The sequence below is a fragment of the Heterodontus francisci genome, chromosome 4 (genome assembly GCF_036365525.1).
Source record: "Heterodontus francisci isolate sHetFra1 chromosome 4, sHetFra1.hap1, whole genome shotgun sequence".
Classification (NCBI taxonomy): Eukaryota; Metazoa; Chordata; class Chondrichthyes; order Heterodontiformes; family Heterodontidae; genus Heterodontus; species Heterodontus francisci.
The window spans coordinates 73082488-73104763 of record NC_090374.1 but is presented as its reverse complement, the minus strand read 5'-3'; the positions used below and the strand labels follow the sequence as shown (position 1 = coordinate 73104763).

At 44.3% G+C, this 22276-nt stretch overlaps 1 protein-coding gene across 12 annotated transcripts in view; it reads left to right on the top strand.

Annotated features, from left to right (window-relative positions):
• arb2a (ARB2 cotranscriptional regulator A) overlaps window positions 1-22276 on the top strand; it is a 771898-nt gene that overhangs the window by 276788 nt on the left and 472834 nt on the right. The gene's annotated exons all lie outside the window — the stretch shown is intronic.

The window sequence follows — 22276 nt, the reverse complement described above, 5'->3', positions numbered from 1 at the left end:
GAAAGGGAGATTATGTTTAACCAATTTATTGAAGTTCTTTGAAGAAGTAACGTGTGCTGTGGATAAAGGGGAACCGGTAGATGTACTGTACTTGGATTTCCAGAAGGCATTTGATAAGGTGCTGAATCAAAGGTTATTGTGGAAAATAAAAGCTCATGGTGTAGGGGGTAACATTTTGGCATGGATAAAAGATTGACTAGCTAACAGGAAACAGAGAGTAGGCATAAATGGGTCATTTTCTGGTTGGCAAGATGTAATGAGTGGTGTGCCGCAGGGATCAGTGCTGGGGCCTCAACTTCTTACAATTTATATAAATGACTTGGATGAAGGGACCGAAGGTATGGTTGCGAAATTTTCTGATGACACAAAGATAGGTTGGAAAGTAAGTTGTGAAGTGGTCATAAGGAGGTTACAAAGGGATATAGGTAGGTTAAGTGTGTGGACAAGATCTGGCAAATGGAGTATAATGTGGGAAAATATGAAATTGTCCATTTTGGCAGGAAGAATAAAAAAGAAGCATATTATCTAAATGGTGAGAGATTGCAGAGCTCTGAGATGCGGAGGGATCTGGATGTCCTAGCTCATGATTTTCAAAAGGTTAGTATGCAGGCACAGCAAGTAATTAGGAAAGCTAATAGAATGTTATTGTTTATTGTGAGGGGAACTGAATACAAAAGTAGGGAGGTTATGCCTCAGTTGTACAGGGCATTGGTGAGAACACATCTGGAGTACTGTGTACAGTATTGGTCTCCTTATTTAAAGAATGTTGTAAATGCGTAGGAAGCAGTTCAGAGAAAGTTTACTAGACTAATACCTGGAATGGTGGGTTGTCTTATGAGGAAAGGTTGGACATGCTAGGTTTGTATCCACGAGTTTAGAATAGTAAGAGGCGACTTGATTGAAACATGTGATCTGAGGGGTCTTGACAGGATGGATGTGGAAAGGATGTTTCCTCTTTTGGGAGAATCTAGAACTAGGGGTCACTGTTTAAAAATAAGGGGTCGCCCATTTAAGACAGAGATGAGGAGAACTTTTTTCTCTCGGAGGGTCGTGAGTCTTTGGAACTCTCTTCCTCAAAGGACGGTGGAAGCAGAGTCTTTGAATATTTTTAAGGCAGAGGTAGATAGATTCTTGATAACAAGGGGATGAAAGGTTATTGGGAGTAGGCGGGAATGTGGAGTTGAGGTTACAATCAGATGAGCCAAGATCTAGTTGAATGGTGGAGTAGGCTCGAGAGGCCAAGTGGCCTACTCCTGCTCCTAATTCGTATATTCATATCTGTGTGGGGGAGCCACCTGTCTTTCTGCTCTGCGCCCTTCTTCACTGTTTGGAGAATGCTGTTGAACATCCTGTGGCCTCGCAGGTCGTTGCAGTACTGCTGCAGGTGCCTAGACCTACCTCCCGCTCTCTGCTGCACCTCCTCTTCAACAGGGCCCCCTAAGCCTGGATAAATGAGGCCCATGATAGGTGTCCTCTCCCTAAATACAAGTCCTTCCCTGCCAGCAGCCTCCTTCTTATCCCCATTTGTCAGCTCTGACGAGGTGGCACTTGCTCATTGTCCCCCTTGCAATGGCCCACCCGCGGTTCTGGGACATTTGCCCTCCTCACACGATGCCCGCCTTTTTCCACCATGTCTGGCAGTCAATGGTTCCTCTCCTAATAGCTTCCCCTTCCAGCCAGCAATGATCTCCCCCCTCCATGTCGCCTCCTTCAAGGAGGCGAGCCTCTGAAGCCCCTTGAAACCCATGTAGCGTTTATGAAATCCAAACCCACAAATAAAATCGCGGTCAGTAGTCCCCTTAACAATCTTAATTATCTGCCCGCCACCTCGCCGTCTGAACTACGCCTTCCATCTTTGCCATCATCGGTAAAATCGGGATGGGATGTCACGATGCCCAACTTTCAGTCCAACTTGTCCCGCCCCAATTTTATGTCCTCCCCCACCCGCCCCCGCCTCTGTTCCCGTCTCCAACGCGCTCATAAAATTCTGCCCTTTCTGTGAAGCAAGATCATGGATCATGCATTTATATATTCCCTTATCACATCTGCAGGGTCCCCTTAAATGGTTCACAACCAGTTAATTACTTTTGAGGTACAATCAGTTTTCCATAGGCACAAACAGCCAGTGTCCCACACAGAGGAAATGTAGGGCAGTGATTATTTTACTGGACTAGAGGACTGAACTAATGATCCAGAAAACATGAGGTCAAATCCCACCATGGCAGTTAGCCAAAATGCAAAAGTTCCAAGCTTTCCAAACACATGTCCCAGCAGTAACATTGGGAGCTGACTAAACCCAGGGTTCATTACCCTTTTCGCATCCTTTTTTCTATTAGCTATTCAGGAATTTATAACTGTAAATTCAGACTGGTGTGTGGATTTCAATGCTACTCAGTTTACACTTGTAAATCTCCTCTCTCTCTTCTCTCTTCTCTTTGGCCTCCTTGTATCGAGAGACAATGGGTAAGTGCCTGGAGGTGGTCAGTGGTTTGTGAAGCAGCGCTTGGAGTGGCTATAAAGGCCAATTCTAGAGTGACAGATTCTTCCACAGGTGCTGCAGATAAAATTGTCGGGGCTCTTACAAAGTTGGCTCTCCCCTTGCGCTTCTGTGTTTTTCCCTGCCAACTGCTAAGTCTCTTCGACTCGCCACTCTTTAGTCCTGCCTTTATGGCTGCCCGCCAGCTCTGGCGATCACTGGCAACTGACTCCCATGAATTGTGATCATGTCACAGGACTTTATGTCGCGTTTGCAGACATCTTTAAAGTGGAGACATGGACGGCCGGTGGGTCTGATCCAGTGACGAACTCGCTGTACAATGTGTCCTTGGGGATCCTGCCATCTTCCATGTGGCTCGCATGGCCAAGCCATCTCAAGCGCCGCTGGCTCAGTAGGGTGTATATGCTGGGGATGTTGGCTGCCTCCAGGACTTCTGCGTTGGAGATACGGTCCTGCCACCTGATGCCAAGGATTCTCCGGAGGCAGCGAAGATGGAATGAATTGAGACGTCGCTCTTGGCTGCCATACGTTGTCCAGGCCTCGCTGCCGTAGAGCAAGGTACTGAGGACACAGGCTTGATACACTCAGACTTTTGTGTTCCATGTCAGTGCGCCATTTTCCCACACTCTCTTGGCCAGTCTGGACATAGCAGCGGACACCTTTCCCATGCGCTTGTTGATTTCTGCATCGAGAGACAGGCTACTGGTGATAGTTGAGCTTAGGTAGGTGAACTCTTGAACCACTTCCACCGATATTGATGGATGGAGCATTTCTGATGTCCTGTCCCATGATGTTCGTTTCCTTGAGGCTGATGATTAGCCCAAATTAGTTGCAGGCAGCCGCAATCCTGTCGATGAGTCTCTGCAGACACTCTTCTGTGTGGGATGTAAATCTTTGCATCGTAATGCCAAAAAATGATGTATTTTCCTCTCTATCAAATAAAGAGAAATCTGTATTTATTTACTATTTAGATTATGCAGCCTTGCCATATAATTGCAGCAATCTCAAAGCAATCTCAAGCAAAGGGCGGCACAGTGGCGCAGTGGTTAGCACCGCAGCCTCACAGCTCCAGGGACCCGGGTTCGATTCCGGGTACTGCCTGTGTGGAGTTTGCAAGTTCTCCCTGTGTCTGCGTGGGTTTTCTCCGGGTGCTCCGGTTTCCTCCCACAAGCCAAAAGACGTGCAGGTTGATAGGTAAATTGGCCATTATAAATTGTCACTAGTATAGGTAGGTGGTAGGGCAATATAGGGACAGGTGGGGATGTTTGGTAGGAATATGGGATTAGTGTAGGATTAGTATAAATGGGTGGTTGATGTTCGGCACAGACTCGGTGGGCCGAAGGGCCTGTTTCAGTGCTGTATCTCTAATCTAATCTAATCACTGTCATCACTAGCATGCAAAACATGTAAGTCACAAGAGGACATGATTCAACAATGTGGGACATGGTTTGTATTTATCCATAAGAACATTTATTGTTGTCACAAAGTTGAAGATTTGAGGTGCATTGTTTCTGTCCAATTTGAAAGCGGTTGATGAGCGCCCAATAGACTCCTGATTGGCCCATCTGTGAGGTCGGAGATGATATGATGATTTATAGAAGCATCTGCTGTCCACTCTTCATGTCAAGTTGGTAAGGAAAAGTTGAAGGAATCAGGAAAGGTTGACCATATTGAGTGTCTCAAATTCTTCGTACATTTTCTACAGGGTAGTGAACTCTTTGTCCAGGCATGGTGTGCATAACAGGAAAAACAATTAGGTATTGTATGCTTCCTCAGTTGGGATGTTATGCCCTGGAATAGTAGCAATGATTTGTTCATACGAACAAACGAATTAGGAGCAGGAGTAGGCCACTTGACCCCTTGAGCCTGCTCCGCCATTCAATAAATTCACGGCTGAACTGATTACTCCACATTTCCACCTACCCCCGATAACCTTCCACCCCTTTGCTTATCAAGAATCTATCTACCTCTGCCTTAAAAATATTCAAGGACTCTGCTTCCAATGCCTTGAGATGAAGAGAATTCCAAAGACTCATGACCCTATGAGAGAAAAGAATTTTCCTCATCATGTCAAGGGGAGATAGTTAGATTCTCTCTTGTTTGAGATAGTCATTGCCTGGCACTTGTGTGGCGCGAATGTTACTTGCCTCTTATCGCCCAAGTCTGGATATTGTCCAAGTCTTGCTGCATTTCTACAGGGACTGCTTCAGTATCTGAGGAGTCGCGAATGGTGCTGAACATTGTGCAGTCATCAGCGAACATCTGGCCTTATGATGGCGGGAAGGTCATTGATGAAGCAGCTGATGATGGTTGGGCCTAGGACACTACCCTGAGGAACTCCTGCAGTAATGTCCTGGAGCTGAGATGATTTACCTTCAACAACCACAACCATTTTCCTTTGCGTTAGGTGTGACTCCAACCAGCGGAGAGTTTTCCCTCTAATTCCCATTGACTCCAGTTTTGCTCGGGCTCCTTGATGCCATACTCGGTCAAATGCTGCCTTGATGTCAAGGGCAGTCACTCTCACCTCACCGAATTGATATAATTATCTACCAGTGATCCTGCTTTCAAACAAAGCGTGTTTCAGATAAAGAAGGAAAGTAATCAAAAAATTACCTGATGGTAGGGCCAGCACAACGGTAGATATTTGTTTTATTTTCTCATGGTGAAGCAATCTGCTCTAAAAATCATGTAGGTACTCAAGTATTTGGTTGTTCAAGACATACATGCCAGGATTTTCTGCTTCAGTACATTTTGTTTATGGCACCTAACCCCAGCAGGGTCAGTCTCATTTACATAATTGCTGGGGTGAATGGCTGCAGCAGGCCTGGTTTTGCCAGCCACTGTATGGTGTAACTGGCGACCCAAAAGTTGGTTGCAAGGTAAATGTGAGTACTTTTTTTTTAAGGAACACCCTATGTTCCTAGAGTATGCACCCTATAATAATAGCAGTGCTCTGGAATGCATGGTGTTACTAGTCTCTGGCGTTCCTATGATGCAAATGATCGAAGACACGTTGAAAGCCAGTGTAACTTGCGTGGAAAATCTAGACCACGGCCTTACCCAAGCTTCCATTTTAAGCTGCAAATGCTGTCTTGCGTGCCTTTCCCTCTGTCTACACTATTTTGTGGAAATCAAGTTCACTTTAACAGCTTCTTCTTGGGCTTATTCTTTCCAACAGTCTCAAAACTTTTTTTTTATTCATTCATGGGATGTGGGCTTCGCTGGCCAGGCCAGCATATATTGCCCATCCCTAATTGCCCTTGAGAAGGTGGTGGTGAGCTGCCTTCTTGAACCGCTGCAGTCCATTTGGGGTAGGTATACCCACAGTGCTGTTAGGAAGGGAGTTCCAGGATTTTGACCCAGTGACAGTGAAGGAACAGCGATATAGTTCCAAGTCAGGATGGTGTGTGACTTGGAGAGGAATTTGCAGGCGGTGGTGTTCCCATGCATTTGCTGCCCTTGTCCTTCTAGTTGGTAGAGGTCGCGGGTTTGGAAGGTGCTGTCTAAGGAGCCTTGGTGCATTGCTGCAGTGCATCTTGTAGATGGTACACACTGCTGCCACTGAGCGTCGGTGGTGGAGGGAGTGAATGTTTGTAGACGGGGTGCCAATCAAACAGGCTGCTTTGTCCTGGATGGTGTTGAGCTTCTTGAGTGTTGTTGGAGCTGCACCCATCCAGGCAAGTGGAGAGTATTCCATCACACTCCTGACTTGTGCCTTGTAGATGGTGGACAGGCTTTGGGGAGGTCTAATGCAGGTGGGAAGTATACAGTAAATGGCAGAACCTTTAGGAGTACTGACAGGCAGAGAGATCTGGGCATACAGGTCCACAGGTCACTGAAAGTGGCAACGCAGGTGGATAAGGTAGTCAAGAAGGCAGACGGCATGCTTGCCTTCATCGGTCGGGGCATAGAGTATAAAAATTGGCAAGTCATGCTGCAGCTGTACAGAACTTTAGTTAGGCCACACTTAGTATATTGCGTGCAATTCTTGTCGCCACACTACCAGAAGGACGTGGAGGCTTTGGAGAGGGTACAGAAGAGGTTTATCAGGATGTTGCCTGGTCTGGAGGGCATTAGCTATGAGGAGAGGTTGGATAAACTCGGATTGTTTTCATTGGAACGACGGAGGTGGAGGGGTGACATGATAGAGGTTTACAAAGTTATGAGCGGCATGGACAGAGTGGATAGTCAGAAGCTTTTTCCCAGGGTGGAAGAGTCAGTTACTAGGGGGCATAGGTTTAAGGTGCGAGGGGCAAAGTTTAGAGGGGATGTGCAGGGCAAGTTCTTTACACAGAGATTAGATTAGATTAGAGATACAGCACTGAAACAGGCCCTGCGGCCCACCGAGTCTGTGCTGACCATCAACCACCCATTTATACTAATCCTACACTAATCCCATATTCCTACCAAACATCCCCACATGTCCCTATATTTCCCTACCACCTACCTATACTAGTGACAATTTATAATGGCCAATTTACCTATCAACCTGCAAGTCTTTGGCTTGTGGGAGGAAACCGGAGCACCTGGAGAAAACCCACGCAGACACAGGGAGAACTTGCAAACTCCACACAGGCAGTACCCAGAATCGAACCCGGGTCCCTGCAGCTGTGAGGCTGCAGTGCTAACCACTGCGCCACTGTGCCGCCCCTGAAGCAGCTGAAGAGGGTGGTGAGTGCCTGGAACTTGCTGCCGGGGGAGGTGGTGGAAGCAGGTACGATAGCGACGTTTAAGGGGCATCTTGACAAATACATGAATAGGATGGGAATAGAGGGATACGGTCCTCGGAAGTGCAGAAGGTTTTAGTTTAGGCAGGCATCAAGATCGGCGCAGGCTTGGAGGACCGAATGGCCTGTTCCTGTGCTGTACTGTTCTTTGTTCTTTGAGTCAGGATGTGAGTTACTCGCTGCAGGATTCCTAGCCTCTGACCTGCTCTTATAGTCACGGTATTTATATGGCTATCCCAGTTCAGTTTCTGGTCAATGGGAGCCCCTAGGCTGTTGATAGTGGGGGATTCAGCGATGTTAATGCCATTGAATGTCAAGGGGAGATGGTTAGTTTCTCTCTTGTTGGAGATGGTCATTGCCTGGCACTTGTGTGGCGCAAATTGCCACTTATCAGCCCAAGCCTGGATATTGTCCAGGTCTTGCTGCATTTCTACACAGATTGCTTCAGTATCTGAGGAGCCACGAATGGTGCTGAACATTGTGCAATTATCAGTGAACATCCCAACTTCTGTCCTTATGATTGAGGGAAGGTCATTGATGAAGCAGCTGAAGATGGTTGGGCATAAGACACTACCCTGATGAACTCCTGCAGTGATGTCTTGGAGCTGAGATGATTGACCTCCAACAACCACAACCATCTTCCTTTGCGCTAAGTGTGACTCCGGCCAGCGGAGAGTTTTCCCCCTGATTCCCATTTACCTCAGTTTTGCTAGGGCTCCTTGATGCCATACTCGGTCAAATGCTGCCTTGATGTCAAGGGCAGTCACTCTCATATCACCTCTTGAGTTCAGCTCTTTTGTCCATGTTTGAACCAAGGCTGTAATGAGGTCAGGAGCTGAGTGGCCCTGGCGGAACCAAAACTGAGCGCCACTGAGCTGGTTATTGCTAAGCACGTGCCGCTTAATGGCACTGTTGATGACACCTTCCATCACTTTACTGATGATTGAGAGTAAGCTGATGGGGCGGTAATTGGCCGGGTTAGACTTGTCCTGCTTTTTGTGTACAGGACATACCTGGGCAATTTTCCACATTGCAGTGTAGATGCCAGTGTTGGAGCTGTACTGGAACAGCTTGGCTAGGGGCGCGGCAAGTTCTCGAGCACAGGTCGATTGCCGGAATATTGTCAGGGCCCATAGCTTTTGAAGTATCCAGTGCCTTCAGTCGTTTCTTGATATCACGCGGAGTGAATCGAATTGGCTGAAATCTGGCATCTGTGATGCTGGGGACTTCAGGAGGAGGCCGAGATGGATCATCAACTCGGCACTTCTGGCTGAAGATTGTTGCAAATGCTTCAGCCTTACCTTTCGCGCTGATGTGCTGGGCTCCCCCATCATTGAGGATGGGGATATTTGAGGAGCCACCTCCTCCAGTTAGTTGTTTAATTGCCCACCACCATTCATGGCTGGATGTGGCAGGACTGCAGAGCTTAGATCTGATCTGTTGGTTATCGGATCGCTTAGCTCTGTCTATCGCACGCTGCTTACGCAGTTTGGCACGCATATAGTCCTGTGTTGTAGCTTCACCAGGTTGACACCTCATTTTGAGGTAAGCCTGGTGCTGCTCCTGGCATGCCCTCCTGCACTCTTCATTGAACCAGGGTTGGTCTCCTGGCTTGATGGTAATGGAGAGGGGGGATATGCCGGGCCATGAGGTTACAGATTGTGGTTGAGTACAGTTCTGCTGCTGCTGATGGTCCACAGCGCCTCATGGATGCCCAGTTTTGCATTGCTAGATCTGTTTGAAATCTATCCCAGTTAGCATGATGGTAGTGCCACACAACACGATGGAGGGTATCCTCAATGTGAAGGCGGGACTGCCTCTCCACAAGGACTGTGCGGTGGTCACTCCTACCAATACTATCATGGACCGATGCATCTGTGGCAGGCAGATTGGTGAGGACGAGGTCAAGTATGTTTTCCCCTCTTGTTGGTTCCCTCACCACCAGCCGCATACCCAGTCTAGCAGATATGTCCTTTAGGACTCGGCTAGCTCGGTCAGTAGTGGTGGTACCGAGCCACTCCTGGTGATGGTGAAGTCCCCCACCCAGAGTACATTTTGTGCCCTCGCCACCCTCAGTACTTCCTCTAAGTGGAGTACTGACTCATCAGCTGAGGGAGGGCGGTAGGTGATAATCAGCAGGAGGTTTCCTTGTCCATGTTTGATCTGATGCCATGAGACTTCATGGGGTCCAGAGTCGATGTTGAGGACTCCCAGGGCTATTCCCTCCCTGTATCCTCCTACTGCATACCACTGTGCCACCAACTCTGGTGGGTCTGTCCTGCTGGTGGGACAGGACATACCCGGGGATGGTGATGGCAGTGTCTAACACATTGTAAGGTATGATTCCGTGAGTATGACTATGTCAGGCTGTTGCTTGACTAGTCTGTGGGACAGCTCTCCCAACTTTGGCACAAGCCCCCAGATGTTAGTAAGGAGGACTTTGCAGGGTCGACAGGGCTGGGTTTGCCGTTGTCGTTTCCGGTGCCTAGGTCGATGCCGGGTGGTCCGTCCGGTTTCATTCCTTTTTATTGACTTTGTCGTGGTTAGATACAACTGAGTGGCTTGCTGGGCCATTTCAGAGGACATGTCAGAGCCAACCACATTGCTGTGGGTCTGGAGTCACATGTAGGCCAGACCAGGTAAGGACAACAGATTTCCTTCCCTCCAGGACATTAGTGAACCAGATGGGTTTTTACAACAATCGACAATGGTTTCATGGCCATCATTAGACGAGCTTTTAATTCCAGATTTATTAATTGAATTCAAATTCCACCTTCTGCTGTGGTGGGATTTGAACCCATGTCCCCAAAGCAATACCCTGGGTCTCTGGGTTACTAGTCCAGTGACAGTACCACTATGCCACCGCCTCCCCAAAACTGTGGATCTCTGTACCTAACCCCATTCTCTACAATCTCCAGGCTTTTGAAAATTCAAGCTTAGTATTACCTAATCAATACTTGATTTATTTTGTTGTCTCGTCAACTCTGCTTGTTATGCAGTATAGATCTTGGTCCTTCACCTGGGTTTCTCATGAAGGAAGTTTGTTGAGTAATATTTAACAATGATCACCAGGAATGAGGGTATTGCATGTTGTTGCAATTTACAACTGTAATCTCATTTTTAAAAAATCTGATACAGCATCCATCTCCAGAGCATTTGTCCTCTGTAGACGGTGCTGTCTGCACTGAGTGCTGCTGGAAGGCACAGAGTGTGAAGAAGGGAGTTTGGTAAGTGAGTGGATTTTAAGGGTTAATCTCTCTGAAGTCTAGTTTTTGTTTTGTTTACATTTAGCAGTTAACTGAAATTAATGTTTAAGTTAAGAGGCAAGTTAAGTGTCTTACAGTTTTAAACAGGGGTAGACAAGCTCTCTGAGTGTAGCTGTAGCTAGTTAATTGGGTAGCTAGCTTAAACTGGTTTCTGAGCTCAAGCAGAGTTCTAGCAAAGCAGACACATCATTGTTTTCAGAGAGTATTAATTCAGCGGTCTCTCAGTACTGCTTGTCTGCACTGGGTGCTGCTGGAGGGCACAGAGTATGAAGAAAGGAGTTCAGTAAGGAGGGGAACTATCAAGTAATTAAGAAAAAATAAATTTAATTAAATTAATGCGATAAAGATGGCAGGACTAGTGGTGATATGTCGCGGCTGCAGTATTTGGGAGCTCCTGGATGCCACGGCAATCCATGCAACCACGTCTGTAGTATGTCTGCGGCTTGAGGAGTTTCAGCTCAGAGTCATTGAGCTGGAGGCCGAGCTGCAGATATTGCAATGCATCAGGGAGGGGGAAAGTTACCTGGACGCTTGTTCCAGAAGCCAGTAACCCCTTAGGATAGAGTCGTCTGTTCTGGTCAGTGGTCAGGCACAGGAGGGTATGACTGCGAGTCAGACAAGTCAGGGCATCGAGAAGGTGGGAGTGGAGGAACCTCAGCCCTTGCAGTTGAGCAACAAGTTTAAGGTTCTTGCAGCTTGTATGGACAAGAGCGAGGACTGTAGTGTGAATGAGCAGACTGACCATGGCACCATGGTACCGGAAGCCGTTCAAGTGAGGGGAGCAAAAAGGAAAGTAATGGTAGTAGGGGACAGTATAGTGAGGCGGATTGACACTGTTCTCTGCAGCAAAGAGTGAGAGTCCAGAAGGCTGTGCTGCCTGCCAGGGTGCAAGACATATGCTCAGAGCTGGAGAGGAACTTATAGGGGAAGGGGGAGGATCCGGTTGTCTTGGTCCATGTAGGTACCAACGGCATAGGCAGGATAAGAAAGAGGTTCTGCATAGTCAGTATGAGGAGATAGGCACCAAATTAAGAAGCAGAACCTAAAAGGTAATAATCTCTGGATTATTACCTGAGTCACGTGCAAACTGGAGTAGGGCAAATAAGATTAGAGAAATGAATGCGTGGCTCAAAGACTGGTGTGGTAGAGGTGGGTTACAGTTCGTGGGGCACTGGCAGCAGTACTGGGGAAGTTGGGGGCTGTACCATTGGGACGATCTACACCTGAACCGTGCTGGGACTAGTTTTCTAGCAAGCCGAATAACTAGGGAGTTCAGAGGGTTAAAAACTAAATTGTGGGGGCAAGGATAAAATTTGGGAAGATGTGGGAAATCAAAAAGTAGAGACAAGGCGAGAAAGAAAGCTATGAATATGGGAAATGATAAACAGACCGTGAAATGGAAGGGACAGTGATTATAAATCTAACAGTAAATTAGCAGACAAGGCTAGAGGTTACAAAAATAATAAAAGGACAAAACTAAAGGTTTTGTATCTGAATGCACGTAGCATTCGAAATAAATCTGATGAACTGAAAGCGCAAATAGAAACAAATAAGTACAAACTGATAGCCATTTCAGAGACATGGCTGCAGGATGACATAAATTGGGACCTGAATACTGAAGGGTACATGACATTTAGGAAGCACAGGAAGCTAGGAAAAAGTGGAGGGGTGGCTCTGTTAATTAGTGATGGTATTTGCACAATAGAGAGGGATGACCTAAGTTCAGGACACCAGGATGTAGAAGCAGTTTGGGTAGAGATGAGAAATCATAAAGGCAAGAAGTCACTTGTGGGAGTGGTGTACAGGCCCCTTAATAGTAACCACATTGTTGGATGGGGTATAAAGGAAGAAATAATGGGTGCTTGTCAGAAAGGTACAGCGACAATCATGGGGGATTTTAATCCACATATAGACTGGAAAAATCAGATGGGAAAAGGTAGCCCATAGAATGTTTACGAGATAGTTTCTTCGAACAGCATGTTCTGGAGCCAACCAGAGAACAGGCTGTACTAGCACTGGTACTGTGCAATGAAATAGGATTAATTCATGACCTCATAATGAAGGCACCCCCCTAGGGAGCAGTGATCATAATATGATTAAATTTTACATTCAGTTTGAGGGAGAGAAGAGTGGGTCTAAAACTAGTATTTTAACCTTAAATAAGGGCAATTATGAGGGCATGAAAGCAGAGTTAGAAAAAGTGAACTGGCAAAGTAGGTTAAGGGATAGGTCAATAGAGTTGCAGTGGCAGACATTTAAGGGGATATTTCAGAATACACAGAATAGATACATTCCTATGAGCACGAAAAATTCCAAGGGGAGGACCCACCATCCGTGGTTAACTAAAAAAGTTAAAGACAGTATCAAACTTAAAGAAAATGCATATAATTGCGCAAAGATGGGTGGCAGGTCAGAAGATTGGACAGAATATAATAAGCATCAAAGAACGACTAAAAAATTAATAAGGAGGGAATAATTAGAGTACGAGAGGAAGCTGGCTGGAAATATAAAAACAGATAGTAAGAGTTTCTATAGAAATTTTTAAAAGAAACCAGTTAACAAAGTGAGCGTTGGTCCTATAGAAAGTGAGTCTGGGGAATTAATAAGGGAAAATAAGGAGATGGCAGATGAATTGAACAGGTATTTTGCATCGGTCTTCACCATAGAGGATACAAGTAACATCCCAGAAATAGCTGTAAAGTAGGAAATGGAAGGGAGGGAGGAACTCAAAAAAATTACAATCACCAGGGAAGTAGTACTGAGCAAATTGTTGGAGCTGCGGGCTGACAAGTCCCCGGGACCTGATGGACTTCATCCTAGGGTGTTAAAAGAAGTGGCTAGTGAGATAGCTGATGCGTTGGTTTTAATTTTCCAAAATTCCCTACATTCGGGGAAAGTTCCATTAGATTGGAAAATAGTGAATGTAACTCCTTTATTCAAAAACATAGGGAGACAGAAAGCAGGAAACTACAGGCCAGTTAGCTTAACATCTGTCTTGGGGAAAATGTTAGAAGCTATTATGAAAGACGTTATAGCAGGGCACTTTGAAAAATTCAAGGTTATCAGGCAGATTCAGCATGGTTTTGTGAAAGGGAAATCATGATTAACCAATTTATTGGAGTTCTTTGAAGAAGTAACATGTGCTGTGGATAAAGAGGAACCGGTGGATGTACTTTTTTTTATTTTAGAGATACAGCACTGAAACAGGCCCTTCGGCCGAGTGAGTCTGTGCCGACCAACAACCACCCATTTATACTAACCCTACAGTAATCCCATATTCCCTATTACCTCCCTACATTAGGGGCAATTTACAACGGCCGATTTACCTATCACCTGCAAGTCTTTTGGATGTGGGAGGAAACCGGAGCACCCGGCGAAAACCCACGCAGACACAGGGAGAACTTGCAAACTCCGCACAGGCAGTACACAGAATCGAACCCGGGTCCCTGGAGCTGTGAGGCTGCGGTGCTAACCACTGCGCCACTGTACTTGGATTTCCAGAAGGCATTTGATAAGATGCCACATCAAAGAGTATTGTGGAAAATAAAAGTTCATGGTGTCGGCGGTAACATTTTGGCATGGATGGAAGATTGGCTAGCTAACAGAAAACAGAGAGTAGGCATAACTGGGTCATTTTCTGGTTGGCAAGATATAACGAGTGGTGTGCCACAGGGATCAGTGCTGGGGCCTCAACTTTTTACAGTTTATATAAAGACTTGGATGAAGGGACTGAAAGTATGGTTGCTGAATTTTCTGATGACACAAAGGTAGGTAGAAAAGTAAGTTGTGAAGAGGACATAAGGAGATTATAAAGGGATATAGGTAGGTTAAGTGTGTGGACAAAGATCTGGCAAATGGAGTATAATGTGGAAAAATGGGAAATTGTCCATTTTGGCAGGAAGAATAAAAACAAAACATATTATCTAAATGGTGAGAGATTGCAGAGCTGTGAGATGCAGAGGGATCTGGATGTCCTAGTGCATGAATCACAAAAGGTTACTTTGCAGGTACAGCAAGTAATTAGGAAAGCTAATAGAATGTTATCATTTATCGCGAGGGAAATTGAATACAAAAATAGGGAGGTTATGCTTCAGGTATACAGGGCATTGTTGAGACCACATCTGGAGTACTGTGTAGAGTATATTAAGGAAGGATGTAAATGCGTTTGAAGCAGTTCAGAGAAAGTTTACTAAACTAATACCTGGAATGGGCGGGTTGTCTTATGAGGAAAGGTTGGACTTGCTAGGCTTGTATCCGCTGGAATTGAGAAGAGCAAGAGGCAACTTGATTGAAACATGGAAGATTCTGAGGGGTCTTGACAGGGTGAATGTGGAAAGGATGCTTCCTCTTGTGGGACAATCTAGAACTAGGGGTCACTGTTTAAAAATAAGACAGAGATGAGAAATTCTTTTCTCTCAGAGGGTCATGAGTCTTTGGAACTCTCTTCCTCAAAAGGCACTGGAAGCAGAGTCTGAATATTTTTAAGGCAGAGGTAGATAGATTCTTGATAAGGGGGTGAAAGTTTATCGGGGGCAGGCAGGAATGTGGAGTTGAGGTTACAATCTGATCAGCCAATATCTTGTTGAATGGTGGAGCAGGTTCGAGGGGCCGAGTGGCCTACTCCTGCTCCTAATTCATATGTTTGTATGACTTACAGACTCCATTTCAACAGTAAGGGACTACCAGTATTTTACCTAATCATTCCACCTTGGAAAAAGATAGGATGGTGATGCTTGCTCTGATCCTGTTATCGAAATCAAATTGCCATTTATTACTTAAAGAGATTTATCTCCACCTCCTTAGGGGCGGCACAGTGGCGCAGTGATTAGCACCGCAGCCTCACAGCTCCAGGGACCTGGGTTCGATTCCGGGTACTGCCTGTGTGGAGTTTGCAAGTTCTCCCTGTGTCTGCGTGGGTTTTCTCCGGGTGCTCCGGTTTCCTCCCACAAGCCAAAAGACTTGCAGGTTGATAGGTAAATTGGCCATTATAAATTGTCCCTATTATAGGTAGGTGGTAGGGAAATATAGGGACAGGTGGGGATGTTTGGTAGGAATATGGGATTAGTGTAGGATTAGTATAAATGGGTGTTTGATGTTCGGCACAGACTCGGTGGGCCGAAGGGCCTGTTTCAGTGCTGTATCTCTAATCTAATCTCCCAAATTATGGTTGCATTCAGGCAACTCTCATTTTATTTTAGATCTGGCACTTCCTAACGCAAAGTAACTGTAAGCAAATAATGCATAGTCTGGGCTGGATTTTCATTCATAGGTCCTGATCCTGCCGTTGGGATGAAATGCAGGTCAGGAACCCGGAAATACCAGCGGCAGTATCCCAAGGGATATTTTCGAGGAGGCAGCCAATTAAGAGGCCGCCTCCAGGAACCCCATCCAATTCAGGACGGCGGGCGGGCTCCACAGCTGGGAGAGCCAATCAGAGTGCCCCAAGCTTTGGGCAGCCTGAGCCCAGTGGAAGAGGTGGGCACTGCTGATGTAGATAGGAGAAAGAGAGGGCGCTTCAAGATGGAGACTTATGAAAATTTAAAAATAAAAAGTGGTCACAGCTGCCAGGCCATCATTGTGCAGGGGATGCACCCTCCACAGGATGGGTTATGGCCGCAGCTGTGGCCCTTTGGTAATTGTGGCTGCGGGGTGGGATGGGGGGCATGGAAATTAAATGAGGCATCCTGGCCCCCCAGCCTGCCACCAGGAGGCTGCCTTCATCTGTGATAATGGGCTTCGCCCTCAACAGGAAAATTCCAGACGGCATCTGATAAGTGCCCTCAGTATGCACTTTCAGCTATCACCCCGAAGCAGCCTCCATGAAAATACACTGGAGACAGAATTATACCGGCAGATTGGTGTGCCAGCCGGTAGCACGAGTTTGCCGACACACCTGCCTGCGGTCCCGCCTCCTCAGCCTAACGAAAATTCAGCCCCATATGTCACACAACTGTCATTTTTCACAAGTAGTTAATCTTCTCTTCCTCATTGTGCAGTGCTACAGAGTCTAGCTGCCCTGAGTCAGGAAAACGTTAACTGAAACATAAATGCAGTAATAAAGTTCAGTTTTAAAAGTGCTACTTGGTCCTATGCCATTTTATTGGTCACTGATTTTGGGAGTGTGAAACAGTGGAAGTGATGCTTGCAGGTGGTGATGTTAGCACACTAAACATATCAACGTGAGGGACAAGGGAGGAAGATAATTTCTTTTAGGAAGTGCCAGATCTGAAATAAAATAGTTGCCTGAATGTAACCATAGTTTGGGAGGTGGAGATAAATCTCTTTAAACTCATTGCCATTATTTTAAAATGCACTTCCTGCCTTATGACATGTGACATTTGCTGGACAAATAGGCAAGCAAACTGTTTCTAGTTCACTGCCAATGTACTCTTAAGTTGGATGCACCGTGATCAGTTACCAAATAGGTTAGGAAACATCGAATCAGCATTTATATTTCATGCTCTCTGACAGCCATTGGATGAGTACTTTGCCACATGAAAAACAGTCTTGACTATTTGGCCTAATGTTCAGTGCCACATTGGAATGAAATGTGGAAAAGCACATCTCAACTGCTCAGTCATATATTTTAAAAACTTACAGTTTAGAGCAGAGGTTATGGGTTCAGTACTCCAGTTTCAGTTTCCATTAGAAATGTATTGAACAAATTATGTCATTGTTCAGCTATGCCAGTAGATAGTTCACTACACCACTGTGGAATCCTCCATCTTGGCAGGAGAGGGGAGAGAAAAAACTGTCAAGACCAATGTGGCTCATCGAAAGTGGCAGGTGATCATGGAATAGCAGTGACAGTGGAAAATTTGGTGACCCAGTTCATCCTTTTATACAGCCTAAAGAAAGAAGCAGACTGGTGGTTGGCAGCAAAGGGGTAAATGCAGGCAAGGTAGGGGGGCAGTAATCATTATAGGGTGGGAGCAGCTTTAATGTGTACTTGTCACTACTTGATTGTCTCTTGCTGTTCCATTATTAAATTAATCCTGTCCCTTTGCTGCAGGCAGTCTGCTCTGCCAAAATCAAAATTTGAAGCAGAAAATTAGTCTGAAAATTCAAATTAACACATAAGCTAGAAACATTTTCCCGAGTATAATTAACAAAACGTGGTTTGCTTCTAATTTTGATGTTCAAGTTGCTATCAAGGTGCAGTAACATCACTTCTGAGACGAATTTGAGATGATTATTGCAGATAAATAGTCTCTTCATCTTGTACAAGACCGATTCCTTAATTTAAGGTTGGGATTGCTGTTCCTCATAACTTGAGAAGTCTTTGTCAATAGATCTTGAGTTTCAGCATTTCTGATATTAGATTTGAAAAGCCCCCTTATATTTACTCAATTGACTCTGATCTTATAAACTGTAAAGTAACTTGATGCTTAAATAGTATGTGCTCAACTTGTGTAGTATTACTGCTAAGTGAATATTACTATTTCAAGTGGTCAGATAGCATTTGCCATAAAACTCAAAATACATGCAACATCTAGTATAAGTTGAAGTTTTATTTGCATTTGTTTTAGCTTTTTTTCTCTTCGCTGAAACCACTGACTTATGCTGGAGTGCAGAACCATAGATGTTGGCAGCCCTCTAGTAGCTCATTCAAGTGACCATTCTTTATGTGTGAGCCCATACAGTGCATAACAGTACGCTATTTGACATCAGGGAACATCACATTAATGACTGATTTTGTTTCAGCTGACATTCACACACACACGCTTTTCATTATCGGATAACGATTAAAAGCAGAAACTCTGGCCGATTTTCTCATCTCGCTGCAGGGGTGCTGAGGCCAATTGTAATGCCTGTACTGCTGTGCAGGCTGAGATTAGTTAAAACTGACTGAGAATCGACAACCTTTCTCTAAACATGGTACAGTACCACAGTAGTTGGTAATACTTACCCACTAAACTATTTAAGAAGTTTTTTTATTTCAAAAATCTTTCTCATTAGTTTTTTTTCAAATCATACACCATCTTTTTGTTCAAGAAGGTGGGAAGCAACTGTGTATGGTAACCTAGTGGTTATGGTAGTGGACTACTCAATCTGTAATCTTAACCTTACCTGAGCTCTAATCTCACTATGGCAAATTGTGAAACTGAATTGAATAAGTCTTGTAATTCTTGGGCTAGCACAATAATAACATATTATGAATTATTGTAAAAAACCAGCAGCTTCACTAATGTCCTACAGGACACTTCTACATTTGACTTTTCATGTTCTCAATGCACTTGGGGATGGGCCATATCTAGTGCCTCGCCAGTGTTATTTTAATTCTTTCATGGGATGTGAGCGCCACTGGCAAGGCCAGCATTTGTTGCCCATCCCTAATTGCCCTTGGTGGTGAGCCACCTTCTTGAACTGCTGCAGTTCATGTAGTGTAGGTGAACTCACAGTGCTGTTAGGATGGGAGTTCCAGGTTTTTGACCCAGCAACGGTGAAGGAACGGCAATATAGTTCCAAGTCAGGGTGGTGTGTGGCTTGGAGGGCAACTTGCAGGTGGTGGTGTTCCTATGTGTCTGCTGCCCTTGTCCTTTTAGGTGGTAGAGGTCACAGGTTTGGAAGGTGGTGTTGAAGGAGCCTTGGCGAGTTGCTGCAGTGCAACTTGTCTGCTGCCACTGTACGCTGGTGGTGGAGGGAGTGAATGTTAAGGTGGATGAGGTGCCGATCAAGCCACATTCCAAGAAAAAAAAATAAAAACTGATTCTAGGCTTCTGCCGTTGGTACGCTATAACTGACTATAACATATAAGAGTGGTATATGTTTACTCATTCTGACTTTTTTCCTCTCTCATAGTAGAAAAACAGCAATCCTTGACAGCTTTGTGAAGATTAGGATTTTACTGTGAGGGGTAACAACCCTCAACCAACCACACATACAATATATTGAAATATATCAATGTGCTAGCACTTTTTTATGCAAGTTATATGAATTGCATGAATATTAACAGTATAAGCAGACTGTTAGATGCTTGTGGTATTAAGAATAAGTGTCAAGAGTGGTAATTACCACTTGTATAGTATTTGATTTTGATCGGGTGATTATCACCAACTTTAAGATTTTGTTTTTGTCTTAATTTTTCCTACATTATTTTTTCATGCTATTATCTGCATGAAATCCCTTTAGGTATTGCGACTTAAAAATTTATTTGTCTAGCACCGTTTTAAAGCAGTGCTACGTACACTACATCAATTCCCCGGGCGCAGTCAGTGCCATCTGCCCCAGGGAATCAGCACAGTCTTGTAACACTGCTTTGAAGTGGCATTATGTGAACACATTTTTAGATTTTCATGTTCAGCCTGTAGGAGATCCTTAAGGGACAAAATTGCTTTTGTTGGAAATCTCCCACCCTGTTCTTAGTGGGTGAGACATAAAGTGATGAACTAGTGTATCGTATCCAGTTCTGGACACCACACATTAGGAAGGATGTGAGGGTCATTCAGAAACTGCAGAGGCAACTTACCAGAATGGTTCCAGGGATGAGAGAGTTTAGCTACAAGGTTAGTTTGGAGAAGCTGGGGTTGTTCTCCTTGGAGCAAAGGAGATTTGATAAAGGTGCACACAAGATTATGACAGGTTTGGATAAGATATACAAAGAAAAGCTGTTTCCACCAGCTGATTGTACAAGGACTAGGGGGAATAGATTTAAGGTTTTGGGGAAGAGACGCAGGGTGATGTGAGGAAGAACTTTTTAACGCAACGAGTGGTAATGATCTGGAATTCACTGCCTACAAGGGTGGTGGAACTAGAGACGATGAATGTTTACAAAAGGAAATTGGATGGGCACTAGAGGGAAATAAACTTGCAGGGCTACAGGATAGAGTGGGGGAATGGGCCTGATTGGATTTGCTCTACAAAGATGGGCTCGATGGGCCGAATAGCCTCCTGTGCCATTATGACTATGACTAACTCTACAACAGTTATGAATATGCAACAGCATTAGGCCTGCAGTACATAATTACAAGACAGGCAGATTCTTAAATGCAAAACTTAATGCTTAAGGAATGTTGCCAGTAACATGTAACACAGTTTAATAATCCTTTTGTATGTAATATGGTTTCTGTCACAATGTGTATTTGAATTATACAGGCAAATGGGTGTTGAGTAAATGAACAAAAAGTTTCTGATAGATGATTGTAGGTATTTAGACTTGGATTCACTGTTAAATTATCCTTGTGTGTTTCTGTTGTGTAGGGATGATAGAATGTGCCAGCTACATTCCAGAAGATAACATTAAAACTACTCAGATTTACTCACAGGGTGGGTGGATGTGAGACATGCTGACAAAAGAGCACTTACCCATGGCAGAACACTTTGTATCAAGATAATTTTCTTCTTGGCCTGTCATGACCTTTCTGACCGTTTTCTTATACAAAGAGCAGTGGACTGAAAGCTGCCATTTCAGACTGTGCAGTAGACTGCAACTTAGTCTTTTTACTCTGTTTTGGTGGGAGGGGAGGGTATAACAGAATTCTGAAAGACATCTTGCAAGATTATGAAAAGTTGCAGTAGGCCCTGAGTGAGTGCTGGATCATCTTGCAAATAAAGTTCATTAGTCAATTGGATACAAAAAACCCCAGAAATCTTGCAAATTACTTTTTCTCAAATGCAGTGTTTTAGAATCACTTCTCCGTCTGTGCATGAGTAAAGAGAGTGCTTTCAAAGACGAAGCCTAACTAATAAATGAAATAGTTACCATTAGATTATATAACATCATATACATTACTATAGAACTGTGCTTATGATTTATTCAAAGAGAAGGCAGTTTTAAATTATCTGCTAAGGATTTCTGCTTAGCAATCATGGACAAAAGCTAATATAAATAACTGTATGCAGCTTATGGTATTTAAATTTGCAATACAAATACAATTCCAAATTGCAAATCATAAATTAGCTAAAAAATAAAAATTATATGGTAAATGTAGAAGCAGTTATATCTTAAAACTGTTGAGTGCACCAGATTCTTTACCTCCTTCCAGTACCGGGTGACCTTTTGCAGCTGTCATGAAATGCACATTTGCTACTGTATTACATCTGGAAAACTTACTTTTGGCACTGCATATTGTAAAGCACAACTGGATAAATGTATGTCACCACAGAATGTCATTTAACACCTAATGCACTTTGAGAACATCAAAAACTGTCATCTTGCTAGACTTAAAGGATCCTGGATGCAGGGTTAGGTTACAATGAAAAATACAATTTTTATTTAAAAAAAACAATCTTGTTATTAAAATGATTTTCTAGTGTAATGTGTTGCTCCACAAACCTAATAAAGTACACTTCTCTTTCAGGTTGATAGAGCATTACAAAGGTTACTCCAATGAGGTTTGCAGTGTATCGCCTACAAGTTTCTTTACCATTGCAAAGCTGTAACCCTTAGAAATTTAAAATTGATGTATTGTCATTGCTGCTGTTAGTCATTTAGCTGGACTTCCACCACCAGCTCTGGACCAAAAGGCTGTGGCATATGACTTTGTATAAGTGGCAGCTGCATAGACATTGTTTTTTTTTCAATACTTTGAATGAAAAAGACATCCTTGGCTTGACCAAGTTTAAACATTTCAGGACATCGCATAAAATTAAAAATGGACCACTTGACCAAGATGATACATGTCACAGTCATTGCATTTCTACTATCACTGTCATCATTGTATAAAGAAGTTTAAAATGTTGGCATTGCTTTGTTAATTTGACGATTGCGGTACTGAGGTATTGAGAATAACTTTCAACTTTGCTGTGGGCGTAAAGCAGGCGATATCTTATTGGCCACCAGT